Source organism: Protopterus annectens, chromosome 3.part1 (genome assembly GCF_019279795.1).
Source record: "Protopterus annectens isolate FY-2018-M chromosome 3.part1, PAN1.0, whole genome shotgun sequence".
In the NCBI taxonomy this organism is placed as follows: domain Eukaryota; kingdom Metazoa; phylum Chordata; order Ceratodontiformes; family Protopteridae; genus Protopterus; species Protopterus annectens.
In genome coordinates, this window is record NC_056732.1 from 1,534,835,112 (window position 1) to 1,534,857,187 (window position 22,076).

General features: G+C 40.9%; 1 protein-coding gene across 2 annotated transcripts in view; it reads right to left on the reverse strand.

Annotated features, from left to right (window-relative positions):
- LOC122798555 (autophagy-related protein 9A-like) overlaps positions 1-19,031 on the reverse strand; it is a 1,089,020-nt gene extending 1,069,989 nt beyond the window's left edge. Inside the window, exon 1 of one of the 2 annotated variants that reach the window (XM_044067609.1) lies at positions 18,861-19,031. The gene's annotated coding sequence lies outside the window, so the exon portion shown is untranslated. The remainder of the gene's footprint in view (positions 1-18,860) is intronic. The other variant, XM_044067608.1, reaches the window with a different exon arrangement.
- Positions 19,032-22,076: the final 3,045 nt, after the last annotated feature.

The following is a 22,076-nucleotide window of genomic DNA, read 5'->3' on the forward strand; positions in this document are numbered from 1 at the left end:
AGCAGTGAAACATGAAGAACATCCACAGTTTCAGCAGGTGCAGAATCAGTGAGTTTACACCGGACTGTGTGGTTGCTGTGAGTTCTCCTTCAGGAACTCGTAGTGGAGCCTTTACTTCTTTCTCTTGTGATATTCCTGCTTCCTGGAAATGTAGTTCATAAAACAGAACACCATTTTAATGCAGAGGTTCCAATATCTTGAAATATGATGTAATTTGAAGCTTTAGCCATTGTGTTTTGTCTAGCTGAATTTAAACTCAATGAAATATAGGGAAATACAGCTGGTTTGGCTTAGTGATGCACTGCTCTGACTCTAGTGCACAGGGTCCTGGGATCAAGACTTGGACGTGATATCTTTTAACTTCCTATGATCCTATACCTTGCTGACCCTCTTCAAGCGCAACCTTGATGAGTGGATGGGAAACCACAAATTTGTCCGAGGGGTTCCACCAGTGTCCCTCATTGACAGGGGCAACAGGTGCTGACTGAAGTTTCTTTTTAGGGATAAACTCTTGGCTAGGCTTGGAAGGGCCCCAGGGCCAGCAGCCTAGTAACCTCCTATGAACATATAGCAAGATTTGGTGAGAAGCACTGCACCAGACATGTAAATGACCATCAACAACAATTGGAAGTCTTGTGAGTGAATGTAGGCATATCTAGATGAAGGTTCTTCAGAAGCAGAACCCCATTTATTGGTCAAGTATGTATGCATACAATGAATTTGACTCCGGTTTAAGTGGCTCTCCAAGTATGAATTACATAAATGACACACATACAACCATTAAGAACAAAAGAAATGACATACATGCAACTATTAACAACAAGACAAAAAAGTAAAAGTGTAAATATTGCAAAAATGCCACTTGACACCATTTTCTACTCCCTACTGCTTACTAAAATCTCCCCCCAACCTACAATGATTTACTATCTATCTCAGCAATAAGCAGCAATCTACTATATGGCAGCATTTTTTTTCCCCTTTCATCATTACAAATACAGGTGTACTCAGAGGTTCAATTCGGGGTCCCTTCCTATTCAGTATATTTATCAATAACTTTTATAAGACTCTTACTCACAGTACTGTCATCCAATATGCAGATGACTCTACTATCACCTGCTCTTCTAAATCTGCCACTGTATTACAGCATCTTACCCAAGAAGCATTTACCTCCACCGAATCCAGGATGTCGCAGAACCATCTCAGTCTTAACCCCAATAAAACTCAATATTCACCTCCACAAAATCTAGCCCTGTTGACAAGTCACTATTTACTGTTCATTCCCATAACAACACTATCACTGAAGTTGTTCCTAGTACCAAATTGCTAGGTGTTATCACTGATGACAAATTAACTTTTGACCTTCACATCCACAGTAACATAAAAAAAAACATCTAAATCTAGGTGCCCTCTATAGGCACAACTATTTTCTTAGCCTCTCCGCTAAAAAGCCCCTGGCCTCATCCTTCCTGCTTTCAACTCTTCTATACGGCGCTCCCATCCTCACCAATCTACAATCCTCCTTAAAAACTAAACTAGACTCTTGCTACAACAAACTCGTTAAATTTGTTACAAATGCAACATTTTCTACCCACCACTGCTCCTCTCTGCATCAACTAAATTAGCTGGAATCCCCCTCACCATCTTACTTATCTACAATTAACAATAGCCCACAAGATTATCTACCAACCAGAAACCTGCCCTTCCCTCTCCTCCATACTGACCATGTACCATATTAATTGCCACCTCAGATCTGAAAAAAACATGCTACTCTCTGTAGAGAAACCCAGGCTCTCAGCCGGCCAAATGTTGTATTCTCATGCTGTCCCCAAGTTATGGAATAATCTCCCTTCCTCACTCAGGACTATCAGCAATCCTGCCTTCTTGAAAAAAAATCCCTCAACTTACATCTCTCCTCTCACTGGCTATGCTCCTGCACACCAACAAATAACCCCAACCCCACCTGACTTCATTCTCTGGAGCCTCAACCTTAACCAGTCAACTATGAATCTCTCCTCTCCTTCTCTCTACCATACTGACTCCTTGCTATCACCTTAACTTGACTCTTCCTCCTTCAGCCCTTCTGTCATCTCCTTTCTACCCTGAAGTCAACTCTCCTCTGCTAAGAACTCTGCAAATACATTTATACTTGTGTTATTTCTGAATGCACGCCATCTTTACTTCCATATTTCTACCCGATTGTAAACATTATCACTGTTGTTGCTATTACTTTCTTTAAATGTGAAAGTACTGCTCAAAATACTTTGCTCTATGTATTAACATTTTACTTTTGTATGTAATTAAGGATCATCTATAAGTAATTAATGGAAGTGTAAATACTGCTCAAAATACTTTGTTCTATGTATTAACATCTTTTGTCGCCTCACAGTACGATGTTGTCCTGTTCGGTTCTCAGCCAGAGCGTCTTCTGTGTGGAGACATACGTGAATGGGCGTACCTTCGTTGAAGGTTGTGCGTCAGAGCCGACAACTCGGCACATAAAAATCTCCTGCCAATCATTAGCGGACCGGAGTTCCGCTGTGGCGACCCCTAACCGGGAAAAAGCCGAAAGACACACACACACTTTTCTATGTAATTAATGTGGAGCTTTTCTCCCCTGGCCTCCACTGAAAACGGGCTCTTTCTAGGCCCAGTGGACTTTCCCGGTTAACAAATGCAATAAATAAATAAATATACATATACATACAAAGTGTAAAGTGCAACTCAGTGGAAGAAATATTGAAATAAACAAAGAAGCAAGTATTAACAATATGTAAACAATGCTGCAGAATCCTCAGACTAAATTCTTCAGTTATTTAACTCCTGTATAACAAAAAACAGCAGAGTTTTGCATACCGAAGGAAAGAAAATGGATACAGTAATTACATATTTAGACACCTTCTGCCTTTCTGTGTGTCTCTTATGTCCTTGTATTCCCACCTTGCAGTGTTTCCTTAAAAACCACTTGCAGGTGCCACTGCACTAGGAGTTGCCCACATTTCACAAAGTTTACTTTGGCTTTGCCAGAGAGGCAGTATTTGGCACATTAGTGTAGTGACAGTACACACAAACACACATGCAATCATCTCTTTTCTGTTATGTTTTTTAATAATTTCTTACATCAAGTGTTAATTACTTAACCTCACTGAATGTCTGTGTTCCCTGCATACCAATAAACTCTGCATCATCAATTATAAACAGAGGGAACACTGACAAAACATAATTTTAGAAAATTAATCTCATGAATTTATTTATTTATATTTGTTTACCGGGAAATTCCGACTGGACACAGGTCCTTTTTCAGCGGAAGCCTGGGGAGAAAAGCTCCAGAGTTTGTTTGTGTCTTTCGGCTTTTCCCGGTTAGGGGTCGCCACAGCGGAAGTCCGGTCCGCTAATAATTGGCAGCTGATTTTTACGTACCGGCTTGCTAGGCCTGACGCACAACCTTCAACGAAGGTACGCCCATTCACGCATGTCTCCACGCAGAAGACACTCTAGCTGAGAATCGAACCGGACATCGTCTTACTGTGAGGTGACAACGCTACCGCAGCACCACCACCGCGGTACCAGAGTGACAGTGATAAATGGTGTACATAAGAATCCGTACTGTATACATTATAGGTGATCATGAATGAAGATATGTTAGAACTAAAGCAAAAAGAGGACAGGGTAGGAAAAGAACAACATTACACAACTGCTGAATGTGGAATAGTAAACGAATGAAAACATCTCTTGTTGTTAGCATCTAGTGTAGAAACAAAATGGGGTACATATGCAAATAGCATACTTTGAAAGCAATCTGCAAATATTTTAATAGACTGTTTTTGCAAGTCATAGTTTAGACAAGCTTGAATTCTTCATGAATTTTTGGGGAAGTGTAGAGCAAGGTAGGTAAAAGGAGCTACCAATGAAATGACTGCTGCAGAGTAAATCTGATGGCACTCCATGTAAATCAGATAATAAATATTCACTATTACTTAATTAGTGTTTTTCTCTGTGTTTTTGCACCTTTATCACTTTTTTTGCATTAAACTGCAACATATTTAAAAACAGCAGATATAGTGCATTTACTTGTTACCTGATGCTTTGTGTAGCTAACAGATTCTCCATTTTGCTACAAGTGTTCTCATTTGTAAATTTGTCAGATAACCGCTTTATCCAGGTTAATAAAACTGTTTTGCTGTAACTTTCCACAGTTTTTTTCCTGCTATCACTAAATTCTGTACATTAAAGTACACTTTCCATGTTTTGTAAACTTACCGGGGAGAATACTGTTTATTTGGTAGCAGGAAGCAATTTATTGGTGTCTGAGGGGTGGATATTACTGACTGTAACTCTTAATGGTTCTGTCACTTCTTCCACTCAGTTTAAACAGCGGAAGGCGGCACCCTGTGCAGTACTGCTCAACTCTCTATTTTGACAGAAGCACACACTTTCACTTTCGATTACACTCTCTTAGGATCTTTACCTAAACCTTCCTCCCAATTATAGCTGTCTAAACCGCAGATTTAAGGAGTGGTGCATCATTAAATGTAAAAACCATCTAGACAAATTATTTGAACTAATGATCTTAGGATCTTTATTTAAATCTTCCTCCCAGTTATAGCTGTATAAACCGCATATTTAAGCAGTGCTATGTCATTAAATGTTAAAGCAATCTAGACAAATTATTTTGCTACCTACCTGGTGTGGTTCTCAAACCAAATTTTCTCTATGCACACTTATTAGTTTGTTTGTGTCTTTCGGCTTTTCCCGGTTAGAGGTCGCCACAGCAGAACTCCGGACCGCTAATGATTGGTAGTTGATTTTTACGTGCCGAGTTACCAGCCCTGACGCACAACCTTCAGCGATGCCCATTCAGCATGTCTCACGCCATGAAGGCGGCTCTGACTGCGAACCAGATAGCGTCTTACTGTGAGGCGAATACCCCAAATAGATTACAAATCTAAACTGTTTCTCTCAGCAGCTACACAAACAGACTTTGGTCTAGTGCTAACAGGCGCTTTGTCCCTCGTGTGGAGGCACAGTACCCTCTTAGGCGCTACCTCCCTTCTTTTTTAACCCACAAAGTACCTGGAACAATGGATTTGCACTTCCCATCTGCCTCTGCAGCCAGCTTTGTTGAAATGGGTATTATATACTGTTATTATGGGCAGATTTCTCACACAAAGCATCTGCAAAAAGCAAGTGGTCTGTCAGTGCCAGGCAATACCACACTACACAAACCATACATAGCTCAGACCAAACACAAAGATCTACACATGATAAGACTGTTACAAGCAACCTACCTAACACACAAAGGCTTCCTAAATGTAACTGAACAAACAAGTACCCTCTAGCATTTTACACAAATTCACAAACCCACAACACCGACAGCACTTACCATGAAACACACATCTATGAGTCACATTGATACACTTCAGACCCACACCAAAGCACCACTCAGCAGGCTGTGTAAATAAGAGGGTCATGGTCAATCACCTATCAGGTGCCAGGATATGTCACATCACACATTCAAGTCCTTGCACCGCACATACACATATGACACAGTCAGTGCACATGAGGGTGTAAATGACTTGACATGTACCTCACTAGATTACATGAAGAGAGGCATGATGGAGCTCCTGGAATGTGACTGATGCAGGGACGGACCTAACCTTAAGCAGGGTTGGGAGGGTGGCCTAATGGTTAAGGTAATTGCCTTACAAACACAAGGTGCAGGGTTTGAGTCTCACAAGGGATAATTGGCTAGGCTTAAAATGGCTCGCAAGGGCAGTTAGCTTAGTACTAATCTATGAACCTTCAACAAGAGTGATGCCATAATATGAACAAAAGATAACTGACTTCAACAATTGGCTTGACTTCCCATATTATTCAAAGGGAACAGAATATATATCAGCTCAAAAGAGAAGGTAGACAGTCCTGCACCTTTACTATTAAGGCTTCCATATAGTAGTCAAAACCTTATCCACCCCATAGTAACTTTTTTAAGCAATATCAGTCTTCTACTAAAGCATCCAACATAAACAGACTTTAGACAGCACTAAGGTATTGTTGCTCAATGCCAGGAGCCTAAACAAAAAAATCCATTCACTGCAAACATTACTTACCCTGGAAAACATCAGTATATGCATAGTCACAGAGACTTAAATCAAAACCATTGGAACCACTCCATCAATATTGGGCTTCCATTTCTATCACTCATACAAGATCACCACATTAGAAGAATGTACTAAAGGATGAGGTTCCTCTTCTTCTTCTTCTTTCGGTTTTTCCCAGTTCTATACTCTTAAAAAATGTCACCTCCAGACTCAAGATAATGACCTGGAACTCCTCCATGTTCGACTTACTATGAACAAAATCTCTTATCACATCATAACTAACTACAAGACACACTCCACCAAGCTCCCTCGTCACATATTTCCTACCTCACCAGTATGGCATCCCTATGTATTATCCAAAAAACATTCTCCTAGGAGACTTCAACTATCCCTCCATAAACTGGAAGACTTGTGTATCCTCATAAATGTACACCCAGAGATTCACGGATTTCATCAATACAAACTCCCTGAACCAGTTAGTTCACACCTGTACATGGGGTGATAAAATCCTGGGCTTGGTCCTTACTGATATGTGGCATTTCTGATCTCTGCCAACTGTAACTTGCTTACTGGTCAAAGTCACATTCACTGAAGACGGAAGCCTGAAGCATTTTCCAGTACCTTGGCATTCAGAGACTATCTGAAGGATAATTTACTAAAACTAAGTGATGAACTGACTAAATTCAACCTCCCCACCTCAACAACCCCACTGCTTATACAGAATCCTTCACTGCCAAATTTTATACACATGTAAATAGCTGCATAAACTAGTCTGTTCCCCTTATCAATAACACCAAATTCAAAAATGAACTCCAGTGGTGGACCCTAACATAAACAGATTTATATTAAAATAAACCAACTCATTGCATGGAAAAATAAATCTAACTCTCAAGAAGTCAAAAACAGTCTTCTTAAACTATACAAGGAACTCCAGATCCTGACAAATCAAGCAAAAGCAGACATGTGGTAAAAATAGCCACACAGGTGAAAGATAAGCACAAAACTGTCTTTAACTATGTTAGAAACCTTAGAAATAATGCTCTACACTGCAAAGATCTATTAGTAATTTTTATCACACACTTGGACCCAGAGGAAATTGGCAATCTACTGGGCAACAATTTCATCTCTAACTTCATCCCTTCCCCCTCCAATATTCTTGGATCAAAACCCCACATCTACACCCCCTCAAATAGCCCAAGAACAAGTTCTCAAGGCACTATCTAAGACCAAGAACACCACATCTATGGGACTGGATAACAAACATATCAGGCTGCCTACTTGTTAACCTGAAACATAACTTGTCAGACCCCCTACACAGACTATACAATAACAGCCTCAAAACAGGCTTTGTGCCAGATAACGCAGGATAGCAACAGTCATCTTTACACAATGGTGGGGTTTCAATAGACCTGGATAATTACAGACCCATAAGACTGTTTAGGCTCATCAGTAAGGCTACAGAAAAGATCATCATGGAACTAATAAATAAAAGTATAGGTAACCTATAGACTCTCAATCCAACCCAGCAGGTCCTACCTACTTAATCTGGTTGATTTAATCGAAAAAGTCACAGAGGCAATGGATGAGGGCAAATCAGTGCACACTGCATATCTGGATCTTGCAAAGGTGCTTGACACCATCCCACACGCAGGCATTCTAGATAAAACTCATCCAGCTAAATGTTAACCCCTGTGTAACTTACTGGATAGCAAACAGGCTCACAAATAGAACCCAGCAAGTAAGGGTTGGTCGCTCTACCTCCCCCAAAATACCTTTCACTAACAGAGTGGCCCAGGGTAAAGTCCTTGGGCCACTCTCACTAGCATTTACTTCTCAGAAGTCAAAACTAATGTTATGGGTTTGTGGCTCATCAAATTTGCAGATGATTGCAAACTTGACACCATCACTAACTCCCCAGAGGACACCAGGATCCTACAAGAGAGCCTGTATCACACAAATAGTTGGTGTCAAAACCATGGATGAAAACTTATTGTCATGAAATGTAGAATCGTATTCTGCAACAGGAATGACACCCTTGTAACTATCATGCTGACAATAACCCTAAGAGAACTGATTCTGTAGTTAGATATCTGAGTACCCATGTTGACAATGATCTATCCTTCATACACCACAAACCCACTACTGTAAAAGTTCTCCTTTTTCATTATCTAAATGTACAGCATCCATATCCACGAACACAATTATCCCACTGCAGACATTAGGCTGATCATTGAATGTAATGCTCCTTTCAATAAGCATGTTACAACTACAACAGCCATAATGCTCTCTCAAAAAAAAAAAAAAAAAATCACAGGCCTAAATCATAAAAACTATGCAAACTGCCACAGAGCCTTACATCTTTTCTCTGTATCATACAAGCCATTATACAGCCTCAACAGATCTTATTCTATTACACATTTGCCAATCTAGTGCTGTCATTAACACCTGCTCAAGAAGCCCAAGTGTTTTTTTTACAAAATTAACAGAACACGCTGGAGGAATATATATGTATTGCAGAGAATATCACTGCTATGGAATAGTCTTCCACTCTACATAAAGCAGAGTACTTTCCTTAATCAGTTCAAAACATTATTTGAATGAAAGAATAACTGTAAATTCACCCCAGTTTAGCACCACTGGCCCTCCAATATATACTTACTGGGCCCATATTTAGGTAGTCATATTGCGAAATATAAAGCATAATAATAATCCACGGGAAAGCAAAGCTAGGCTTCTTAAGAGCCTCACAGATCAAAAGCCTACTAATTATCTATAAACCTATAAGAAAGAAAGCACACAGTATTTCAGATCAGCATGATCAAGCCTCACCTCCACAAGATCTTGCAGACAATTTTTCAAACAGCAAAACGAATTACAAGTATGTTTCCATTCAAATGCCAAAATTAGCTCTTTATTTGGCAGGTTGAATCTGTATGCACACATGCAGGATTCAGAAAAATCATGGTGTCAGGTAAAAACATAATCCACATGCACTTAGTATACGAACACAAAGTAAGTCATCTGAGTATTAACAAATACGGCAGCATTTCAAAGATTTTTGTTTAAAAATATTTATAACATTAGTAATGATTACAGTCAGCACATACCAAAGTGAGTTGGCAGCATTGCTGAACTTACCACAACTTCTGTAAATAAAGCTATTTCTGTTTAGATAGGCAACATAAGAAGTCCAATGAGAGGCTGTCCCCAACCCCTGAACAATTGCTTGAACTGCCCCTACAACAATCTGCCAGTGCTCCCCTTTATTCATATAGTTTTGGAAGAATACTGGCAAAGAATGGTTCATATTTGCTTCTGCTGTGACTCCAGGCATGAAAAAGAATTTGTTCTCATGGATATGTCATTCTTGTAGAACACCAAGAATGGGGATGTAAACACAAGGCTCTGAGATACTTTCAGTGAAGGTGAGAGCAACCAAAGAAAGTGTTTTTCAAAACAGAAACTTAAGATCTACTGTGGCTGTAACAAAGTGGAGAGTCTAAGGAGGAAATTGATTCTTATAAAAACACAAAAGGAAAGTGCACTTAATAATGCTTTACAAACCTTCAATGATGTTACAGATGATGAACTGATTTGATGAAAACTAAAACTTGCAGACAAATTTACTTTGATCGAAGAGTAACTTGGGTCAGAATCAAAAACATGCATCAGACATTCTAAAATGGCCGGAACCAAAGCAGTAAAAGAATCCAGATACCAGATCATAGCCAGAATAAAAAATCAGCTTTATAGGTTAATAGGTGTGTACTAAGCTAATGGCCCTGGAGCCTTTACAAGCTTAGCCCATAGGATTACCCTGGCATCATGCCACCCGACCTTAGTTCCCAGTGCCTCTGTTGAGTAGAGCCACTGGAGTGATCCTCGGGGTGAATTTTCTATTTCCCATCCACTCATCAACATTTCTCTTGGAGAGGGCCAGTGAGGTGCTCTGTTTGACATGTATGGAAAGTCTAGTCCATAGCATGGGCGGTCTCTGGGTTATGAACCTGTCCCTTCAGCTTGTTCTGTTGATTGTGGTAATGAGGTTGAGGTCTCTGGAGCATGTGGTGTGGAGGGATTGGGACTTCTTTAGATGTAGCATTTCTAACACAGCTGGGTCAGACATGGCTTTGTAAGTCAAGCAGAGATCGCCTCTAAGTAGGCGATATGAGACAGAGAATAGTTGGAGTTTTTTGAGTCTGTCCATATAGGACAAGTGTTTAAGGCCTAAGATCCTCTTTGTGAGGTACTTTTGCGGCCTCTCCAGTTGCTGCAGGTGTCTAGTGAGGTACATGCCAAATGGGGCATTGTACTCGATGAGTGGCCTAATGAGGGAAGAGTAGAGGGAGACAATGACCTCTTTTTTTTCCTGGATGCAAAACCCTCAGTAATATGTGCCACATAGAAGGACTTTCTGACCACAGTGGCAATGTGGTGGTCAAAAGAGAGGTTGCGGTCAACCTGTGTTTCCAGATCTCTTATAATGCCTTCTGTGTTCAGTGGACTACCATCGATGTGGTGATTCATGGGAACTGGGTTTTTCCCCAAAGGGGATGACCACACATTTTTTGGCACTGAGCTTAAGCCCATGGTTCTGACACCAGTCGTTGGTCTCAGTGAGGCCTTTCTGTAGGATGTCAACATCACTTGGGGAGTTAATAATAGCTCCCAACTTGCAGTCATCTGTGAACTCTGTCAGCCAGAGTCCCTTCGTGTTGGCCTGGACTTCAGAGAAGTAGATACCAAACAGGAGAGGTCCCACGACCAAACTCTGTGGGACTCCACTCATGACTGGTTGACAGTCTGACTTGGAGTCAGCTGCTTTCACACTGTGTGTTCTATCTGTGAGCCAGTTTGCAACCCACCTAGTGATATAAGGGTTGATGCCTAGCTTAGTGAGTTTTTCTATGACACCTGAGTGGGGAATGGTATCAAAGGCCTAGGCCAGATTAAGGTAGGCTGTATGAACCACCTTGCCTTCATCCACAGCTCTGGTGACTGACTCAAATAAGTCGACCAGGTTCAGCAGGCATGATCTACCCTTCACAAAAACAAACTGTGTGGGATCCAGAGTTTGAAGATTCCCTATATCCTTGTTTATTAGGTCCATGATGATGCATTCCATAGCTTTGCATATCAGATGGGGTGATAGTTCCCAGGGTCTGTAGTCGCTCCTCCTTTGTGGAGAGGGATGACTGTAGCAGTGCGCCATTCAGTAGGGACAAAGCCTGAGCTGAGGCTGTGACTGAACAGAGCACTCAGGTGAGGTGCCAGTTCACTCTGTAGTTCATGTAGAACACAGCCAGGGATATTGTCACATCCCATGGAAGTTGTATTCTTGGCCTTGGACAGTGCTGTTTTAACCTGTGCAGCAGTAATACTGAGTGCCTGACAATCTACTAGTATTGTGATTGGTCCTTTGGTGGGGGAGAGAGGGCTAAAGTTGGCACTGAATCTGTCGGCCAATATATTGGCAATATCAGTTGGCTCGGTAGAGGAGTTACCATTGTGCAGTAGCTCAGAGCAAATCTGGTATTGCCATGGAGATTCTTTACATAAATCCTTGTGGTTGTCTTTACTATCTGCCCCAATTCTGTTTTCATAGCTAGCTTTAGAGGAACTGATGAGGAATCTCAACTTTTTGTTGAGGCTGATAAGGGAGTTTTTCCCATCTTGGGACTTCACCTTATTCCGCATCAGTTTTCTCCTTCTGTTGTAGAGTTTGTTTATGGCAGGGGAGCACCAAACTGGCTTCCTTTTTTTGGAGGAAAGCATCTTGGTTCTACTGGGTATATCGAGATCCATGCATTTGTGTACATGTTCGTACAGGGCATTAGTGTATGATTCGGTGGTCATGCAACTGTTCTCCATTTGTATGGGTGCCGTCATGTCATGTCTTAATGGTGCCTGGTCTCTGAGAAGATGTAAGGATCCAGACCACTCTTTCCAAGCAAGAAGAACACTTTTCTATCACTGGAAGTGCAGAAAAAATGCAGTTAAGCAAAGAAGATGAATATCATGATGAGGCTTGCCAAAAGGTGGGGAGTCTCCTGGTTGCTTTCAGATGAAGAGACTTGTCTAGGAGATTACACCAAAGGAGAAAGGGTTGGGAGGGTGGCCTAATGGTTAAGGTGTTAAAAACAAGTTGCAGGGTTTGAGTCTCACAAGGGATAATTGGCTAGGCTTAAAATGGCTCGCAAGGGCAGTTAGCTTTGTACTAATCTATGAACCTTCTATGAACCTATGAACTATACTTACATAGGGCCAAAGGGTGACTATTAGGACGACTTTAGCCTTTGCAAACTTTGATTTCTATGGAAATCTAGAAATAATGGAAAATATAAAGAAGGTCAGAGAAGGGTACTTCTGGAAATGTGCATCTCTGGGGCAACCTCCCTCCAGGAAGGAATAAAAGAAAAAAAGTTGCTGAACTTGGTGCTGAAGCATGGCTTCCCCGAACAGTGAAATGAAATTCTGGCTACTGTCAGGTTGACAGACCACTCATGAGGCACCAAAAGACAATGGCTGAACCTGTCTGCAAGAGAACTGGCTTGCCACAGGATGTGGAATGCAATGATAAGACGATTGGTTGCAAAGATCCATCCCCAAACTCTCATGGTCTCCTGGAAAAGGGGGACAGGAATGAGTTTTCCCCTACTTGTTGACACAGCATACCACAGCCAAACAGCCATACTAATAGTGAGGATGGCAATACCATCTTGGGTGAGGTAGTCTTGAAATACCTCCAAAGTGAAACGAACCGTCTTCATATTTGCATTCTTTTCCCCCAAAGGTGACATCAGTGGATCTCAGTGCCTGTCTTCATTCACTGGTCTACCTATCCCTCCTTACCTCCCCTGAACTTACTTTAATAAGGGTCAGCGCCTGTTAGGACATCAAGGTGTCCCAAGTCAGAGTTACACTGCTTCAGGAATGTTTTCCTACTTTTCTCCCACCCAACCCCCACAAGTCTACAGTAATATTATGTGTATGTGCAACTGCCAGACCAAGCCATCTGCACTAAGATGCTGATTCCCTGGCCTCCACCAGGGAACTCGAATCATACTCTGTACCCCAAGCATGTCTCATCTCACCTCCCCATCCAGTATGAGCATTTCAGTGCCTCAGACGCCCAAGCCGCTAATTAAACCAAGGTCACCTACACCGTAGTTAGGACTTTATCCCTCTATACCACAGTGCTGGCTACCATCATCATTGTGATTGTCTGCCCTTGGAAATTCAAACCAAGAAAATGTTCTAACAAGTTCAACAACAAAAAATATCAGATCCCAGACTCTCCACTCAAGAAATCCTTAAATTTTAATTTTAAGTGCGATAAAAATAGCGATACACCTTTCGTCAAGACTAATGTCTTAATTAAGACATTAGTCTTGACGAAAAGTGTATCGCTATTTTTATCGCACTTAAAATTAAAATTTAAGGATTTCTTGAGTGGAGAGTCTGGGATCTGATATTTTTTGTTGTTGCCCTTGGAAATTCCCATCCCAACTCACAGAAGAGGCATTCATGGTAGCAATGACTACAGGTCTGGCAGGGTGAAAACGTCTTCCCAGAGACAGGTTGGACTCTATCATCTGCCACTGGAGGTGATCCCTGCACTCCCTGGAAATATGAACTGGAAAATCTAAGGGAATGTGTGGCTAATTCTATGGAACTCATGGGGTCCAAACCAAAACCCTCAAGTGCTAATTAGTGTTTGAAACCATACTGATTGAAGTTGCCATAGTGTCTAGAGTTCTGACACAAAGATTTGTAGAAAATGTGTGGCTCTACAGATCAAGAGGCACCAAAGACTGAAATAGAGAATTTCTCTTTGAGGGAAGGAAAGTTCAACAAGCCACAGCATCCATGGTGCATCCAATGAATGTCATGGAATGCATGGACTTCAGCTGGACCCTTTGTGATATTCACTGTTACTCCTAATGATGAGAACAGTGCCAGTAAGTAATTTCTGGAGATAAGGGGACTATCCACAGAGGGGGCAGACAAAAAACAGTTATAAAATATCAAAACACCCTGGTCCCATGCAGCCAAGCTTATAGTGTACAATCTCCATTGCCATGATATAGGTGAACACTTTGAGGGCTGAGGTGAGATGAACGGCAGGATCCAAAACTGATAAGGACTGGCTCCAAAGCAAAAGTGCAGAAACCTCAATAGACTCTTTGGAAATCCAAACAGCACATCCAGTCACCTTCTTGCAAACTTGGTAGTACTGACTGAACCTTGACCATGCAAAGGGCTTGTTTGGGGGGTGTAACAGTTTAATCCACTTACATCCAAAGTGGGTCTAGGTTCTTTGCTTTCTTTGGAACCAAAAATAACCTGGAGTAAAAACTTAGCCTTGGTTGGCCTGGTGGGACTTTGGTTCTCCTCCATAACAAGCTTAAGGTCTCCTTTCTTGCTGCAGCAATCCAATAGGGCAGATATTTGAAAGGGAAGAGACTGTTGTCTGGGTGGAAATATGAAGGGAACTAGGTTGCCTGTGAATGTGACTGTCCTCACCTGCATCTCCTGTGTGACGGTCATCCCTAAGGAAAAGTGTAGGTACAGACAAACCCAAGCTGTTTCTAGGATGACTAGACAAGTCCTCAGGAGAGGGACCATGGTATCCTTGCTTGTTCTGACAGCTTGCCAGTGTCATGAGGGCCATTCTGGAAGTTACAGTGACTTCTGTGGCCCCTCTCAGAACTAATACTGCCAAGATGCTGTTGGTACACCAGAAATGCTAATGGCTCAGGTTCCTCAGAGTCCTTACACAGGTACACTTGAGAAGTTGGAATTCAACCTCAACAGTTGTGAAAATCTTGCCCTCTTGCTCCTGTTTTTCAAGCTTGGCCTTTACTTGCTTAATCAGAAAGCAAGTGTCCATCAAAGTGTTAATGAAACTGGTCTTTCTGTCCTTAGCAAAGTCTGTCACGTGAAGCCAGATGTGGCATCTCAAGGTCATGCATAAATCTGCTGCCCTCATTGTAGTAAGTGTTAAAAACATGGAGAGGTTGACAATGAAGCAGAAGGCTGACATCTAAAATAAAATCTTCATCTTGACATCTCCATCTGGCAATCTTCCCAGAGTCCTGAGTGATTTCTTAACCAAGTCCATCTGGAATCTAATGATATGGGTTATGGGACTTACTGCCCTCAAAGTGAACCTGGAAGACAACTAAATATGCTTATTAATGGTATCCAAAGTCTCTGACTCTCTGTTGGAAAAATGGACTACAGGACTCTGGAGGAGCAGCCTTTTTCAATGCAGCCACTGACAGTATGGAATCCACCTCCAGGGTAGCAATCAAATCACTCTAGTCTTTAGAAGGATGGCAACCCTGTTTGCTTCTTTGGTACAGAAGCTAAAACATCTGTACTCTTCCATGCTGTCTGAATAGCCAGATGAACTATTTTGCTAGCTGAAAGAACAACCTAAAAGAAGATCGTGAAGAATGAAAAACAAGACAGACAAACAGAAAAACAAAACTATAAAAACTAAAAAAAAAAAAAAAGCAAAAAAATTAACTAAAAGATGCAAGGGTAGTTCAAGGTAGTTTTTCTTAGCGAGATGATTACAAGAATGGCTGAAGATGTCTTGAGCAGTAAAGCCTGCTGATCTTAATCTAGATGATAAAAAGAATGGAACTACAAGTTCAGATCCATGTTTCAATACCTAAACAAATTAGATACCTTATGTGACTATCAGCAGGCAGAAGACATTTGCCACAGACAAACTTAGAAGAAAAGAGTAGCCTACTAGAAATAAAGGGCCTACACCCAAAAAGTCTAAGGAAAAAAGGAAGAAAATACAAATAAAAACCAACTGAAGGCGAACTAGGAAAAAGGTGGATAAGCTACCAAGCAAAAATAAACTGGTAAAATCTCACTGGCAGGTAATTTTCTAATGAATGTTAAAAATAAATCAAGGCATTCTGGGACAATTTCTCTCACACCTGGTAGCCTAGGAAGTACTGCAGCAGGAAAAGAACTTGGGAGAGGTAGGAGGGAGGTGGGATGGAGACAAAGCTGATAAGGAAGGCAGATAAAGTTTCACATACTAAACACTTTTAACTTTGAGGGCAAAATTCCTACCGATTGTTCCTGCAGGTGAATGGCTAGGAAATCCAAGTAAAAGTTACAGAAGTGAGCAACATTTTAAAACGTTCTTGATACTGGGGGCATCAGTCCTAATAACAGCTGTTTCCACATATGGACTTCTATAAAACCAGATCAAAATTTACAGAAAGTTAACATTTTACAAATAGATTTCAAGAAAATATAGACAAAAAAAAAATTAAAATGCAAAGTTTGTGTTATAATGTAATTCTCAGTTTTCTGAAAGTCAGAATGCCCTGCGCAGTCAGATGTAAGGCAATGGCTAAGTGGGAAGTTTTTGCAGATATAGATTGTATTTAATGTGAAAAGGCAATCCCAATAAGAATCTGGGTGTAGATTATTTGTAATGACCAAGTGCAATTCATCTGTGTACATGCTTCTTTTAAATGCAACAGACAAGTTAAGGACAATCAAAGAAATATTCTGTTACATTGAAGTGCAACATGACACAAATAAATATTCTGTCACACTGAAGTGCAACATGACACAAATAAATATTCTGTCACACTGAAGTGCAACATGACACAAAACTTTTCAAATCCAGCTGCTTTTCTGTGATAATTGTAACTTAAAACTCTAGCTCTATCCTTAAAGTCAAAAACACTATCACTAACATTGCTACAAGTAACTATTGCTACAAGTTGTAAGGACTTTTTCCTAATAACACTTCTACTGACCTAGCAGGTAAATAGCAGTACCAGGAAAACAGGTCTATAACTGATGTGTAACAGCTGAAAAAAATAGAAAAAAAATGGAAACACTCTGGTAAAAATTAAACAAATATGGGTAACCTTATGAACACAGATGTAAACTCTGATCACCATATCCTGAATGTGGCAAAGTAAAATAGGCTAACAAAATGTAATTTTAAAATTCACTACAAGTAGATTACCAAAGATAACAACCTCCCTATTCAAACTATTGCCAAGATAATTTGTTCAGTCGTCTTGCAAAACCTGCTTTATCATATTCAGATTCATCAGGAGGTAGCACCACAGTAGCAGGGGGTGCTTTTCCAGTATTTATTTGGTGTAGGTAGACCAGAATGGGGGCACCGAGTGCTGTGGGGGGGGGCACTGTGGAACCCTTTTGCCTAGGGCACCAGTTGACCTAAGGCCGCTCCTGTCAAGCATAGAATCAGTCCTGTACAAACAGCACTCCTTTCCCTCACAGTGTGTGTGTGTATATATATATATATATATATATATATATATATATATATACACACACACACACACACACACACACACCAGCAGTTTAGATAAACAATACCTACAAATCTTTTGGACGTGGAAGGAAACTGCAGATACTGGCAAAAATCCATGCACATATGCAAATGCAGAGCAAACATGCAACTTCCATAATGGATGCAATTCAGCTGGGAAACAAAATGAAGACCACATGCTAGGCATCAATTATGTTAACCATTACACCACTGTACTGCCCATTACAGCTATACTAAAATGCAGCACTAATGATGCGTAAAAGACTCCAGATATTTTCTACTAAAACAGAAAACAATTAATTTGACTAGAATAGACTGAAATTTATTTAACTTTTTTGATATGTAATCATGTACAAAGTGCCTTCTATTCAATTTGCTTGCTTTCTGTCAGAACTGTACCTCTCAACTGTCAACATTTTTGCAGCATGTCCCGTTTTTTGCCTCATTTGTTCGGTCTATTTCTCATAAAAGTTGTGGTTTTCTAGCAAATCAGTAAGGACTAAAGTCACTGAATAATAGCATTTTTGTTTAATTTCGCACCATAGCCGTCAGAAAATGCATGCTAATGAAAATCATGTTGTTGTAACAGCTTCCTAAGTTTATAAAAGCAATATCTAAATATGTCAATGATGATTTGGGGTCTCTTTCCCACGATTATGTTTGGCTTCGTCCACAGTTCTAATGCTTAGAGTTTGAAAGGTATGCTAAGAATGTGTTTTGAAACACAACTCAAGCATCATAGCCGGCCTTAGGCATAGGCCAACTAGGCGGCCGCCTAGGGCACCACAGTAGCAGGGGGTGCTTTTCCAGTATTTATTTGGTGTAGGTAGACCAGAATAGGGGCTCCGAGTGCTGGGGGGGGCACTGTGGAACCCTTTTGCCTAGGGCACCAGTTGACCTAAGGCCGCTCCTGTCAAGCATACACAAGTTATAACAATCTCATTTTAAAATTAGATATGACAAAAACTAAAATAAAGTTAAGGTATTTGAAGAAGGTATACAGATCAAATAAGTGGTATGCTGTATCACATCACTTGGTTCGGCAGTTTGCTTGTGGGTGCCCTCTGTGTGGAGTCTGCACGTCCTCCCTGTGCAGATTTGCAGAGTGCTCTGGTTTCCTCCCAAATCCTAAAGATCTGACGTTAGGGAACCATCCATTATTTGCACTGTCCCCAAGTGTGTGAGTAATTGGTAGCTGTCCGTTCATAATGACTTATGTCCCCTGCGCCCTCCTGTCCTGAAATCGATTAAGCGGGTAACTGATGAATACAAAGTATAAATAAAACTCCAATGATTTTTGGAAGTACTTTTGTCATATAATTGTGTATTTGGAAATGCTGAGGTTGAATGCTTTATTGTTTTGTTTCTGTCGTGAAATAATAGGCTTAATAAAGTCTACAATATTTTAATACCTGGTTTCGTACGTTACCCTTCCGAATCCAACCCCTTCCCGAAGGAGTATTTCCAATTCGCATTCTTTATTTTATTAAGAAAACAATATCAAACAGCAATAATGTTGTCAGCGTAATGAAGGCGCTGCTTCCTGCTTTCGTCATCACGTTCTCGTTTTTGATGACAGCGACTCGGGTTGACGGAAGAATGCTAAAGTTTATGCAGTTAGCAATTTCTCGTATCCCAATTCTGGTTCGTAACTCAATAATTCTGGGCAAAGTAAAAATAATGGGCGGGGTCGAAGAACAGCTTTAAATAACGATATAATTCATATAAAACTTAACTGATTGTTATGCATTTTGTAGGTTCATAGGTGTTTACTGGGCTAACAACCACAAGGACCTTTTTAAGCCTAGCCGTGCATCCCAAATCTCTGACACTCTTGATAAGTGTAAGCAGGAGTTTGGGAGATGAACCACACAGGTTGCCTATGTCCATTAGAGACATAGCTGCCAAACCAGGGATGAATTTCCAGTTCCCCATCCACTTGAATTGGACTAGTGAGGAACTCTGCTTCACATGGATGGGAACTTGGGAAGCCTGTTCAATAGACCGGGTAGTCTATGAGGTTTTGTATTAGAACGTTACCCCACCAAAGTAGCAAGGACCGCCCAAACCCCGCCCAGCACATTGCTCATGACGTTTATTTTGAAAAGTGCTTTGAATAAACATGGAAAACCCATCCTCAGAAAGACGAGTATGCTAAACGTTGCTATTTCAATACAAAGCCTTTTCTCCCTTATTTGCTGGTACCAGGATTTCCAATTTGCAATACATCAAAGGGGAGGGGTCCGAACACATAGTATGCTGCACATAGCCGGCCTTAGGCATAGGCCAACTAGGTGGCCACCTAGGGCGCCGCTGTAGTAAGGGTGCTTTTCCAGTATTTTTTTGGTGTAGGTAGTCTAGAATGGGGGCACCAGGTGATGTGGTGGGGGGTGCCGTGGAGCCCTTTTGCCTAGGGCACCAGTTGACCTAAGGCCGCTCCTGATGCTGCACGTATAAAAATTATTACACAGACTTAAAATTCCTATTCTGTAAAGGTGCGGGTGGCGACCTTTCTGGGAGGTCTTTTTTATTGCATTTATTATATGTATTTATTGTCCCACTGCCCATCCGCCTTAGGATATTGTTTTTGCTTTATGTCCAGAAAAATGTTTAAAGAAAGGTGGGTGGTGCAGGGGGGCTTGCCCCCCCCCTGCAAAAGCAATTACTGCACATTATTATGCCAAAGAAAGCTGGGGGGTCCACGGGTTATGGGACTGGAGTGCAAAATGGGAATTTGTGGGTACTGTGCACGTACTGTCCTTCTGACCTGCTTCTTACCTTACAATACAGTAATGTGGTTAAGACTAAGTACAAAGTGACAAAGCAAGTCAGACACCCAGGACATGCGGTGGTTTCGACGGTGCACTTACAAATATAGAAAATAAGGATAACTTTATTTAATCTCTGTTTACATATTTTATACTAAAAGCTGTGTTAACTCTAAATATAACATAAAAAAAGCATGAAGCCTATGTTACAAATATTCACCATGACACTGTATAATCTGCATGGCTTGTCACCCATCCCTGTCAATCATGTAGGCCCCACCCATTCCTGCACGAAAATCGTGGTGGGGTAATGTTCTAATACAAAGCTGTCTGTGACATACATACCTATCTCTCCAGCAGGTCCTATTTATATCACAAGTAAGGTTTAAGTCTTTAGAAGGGGTAATTATGGTGCTGTTTGTTTTGTGGATATGCAGGAGGTCCATCAAAGTGGGATCTGACAATACCCTGCATGCAGGGCCGGCCTTAGATGAAATGGCACCCCAGGCAAAGTTGTGTTCTGGTGCCCCTTAAGCCCCACCCACACCATATTCAGGGAACACCCCTATTTGAGCCACACCCACAGGTAGGTCACTCCCACAAAAGCCACTCCAGTTCTTTCAATTTTTTAAATGCATGAAAAATTAGTAAACACCTTGTCATACTGTAACAAAGATACCTTGTAATGTAGTTAAACTGCAAGTGAAGGCTGAATTCTCCTTAATAAACCTGCTTGATCTGTTGCTCGTTTAAAGATTTTATTTACAGTCATGACAGACAGTAATAGCATTGCATTTTACAATGTGCATTAATGTTTACATGTAGAACTTGCGTCATTTATTCTGGTGTAGCATCAACTCTGCAGTATGCATGACTGCCTAAAATATTACACATTACATTACTACATACCATGTGTGCTTCATGCTTTTCACAGATCAACCATCAAGTCAACATACTTCAAAGTCAGCGACACATTGTGATCTGGTGTTGCAGCTGTATGCAGCCATAATGGTCCACTACTTCAGAGATAATTTATTTAGCATGATGATTCCACACTTCATAGTCAGCTTCCACCACCATATCCAAAGTCAAACTATACATGACAAAAAATATCCCACTTTTTATCCCTAGTAGGCAGATCTACAGCTATAATATGGCATTCCCATCATCTATCACATTCACCTCACAAAGAATCTTACCTCGTCAAAGTGCTTAACATATGCAGATTCATAACCCCCTCAAAAAGGGATCACTGTACCTCCTTAGAGAAAGCTAACTGAATGGCCATTCTCCAGAGGACCCTTTTATTATTTTTTTATATTTATTTATTAAAAACATAAAAGCTCCCATACAGATTCTTCTCACCACAGGGCCTTCAGTCCCTCTCAACCCATGGTCCTCACATACAACTGCCAACTACTCACAAAGATTCACAGTTCCTCACCTCCATACATATTCACCAGCTCTATGACTATCACCCTCATCCCTCTCACACCATCTGTCCTCTTTCCCTCCTCTAACCTTTTCACAGCTGAGGGTTTAAGTTTTCTCTTCACTGTATAGCTTTTCTCTTACCTCTTCATGTGATGTTCTTAACCTCATGCTACTACATATACCCCCTCCTCTGAATGAATTAAATTTGAAAGAATGTGCTTCATACAGACACAGTTACACATTTTGACATTCTTCATTTTGTGTTTTACAAACAATTTGCTTTACTTCCAAAATAAGAATGTAATGCCTGGTGATTGGCCAAATCTCAAGTTTTCTCAACTTTTATACTACTCTTCCATTTGGTTGCTGGTTGTAAACTGCAGAGTGAGCCTGAAAACAGTCCATATGGATCGGGGCTCTACCCTG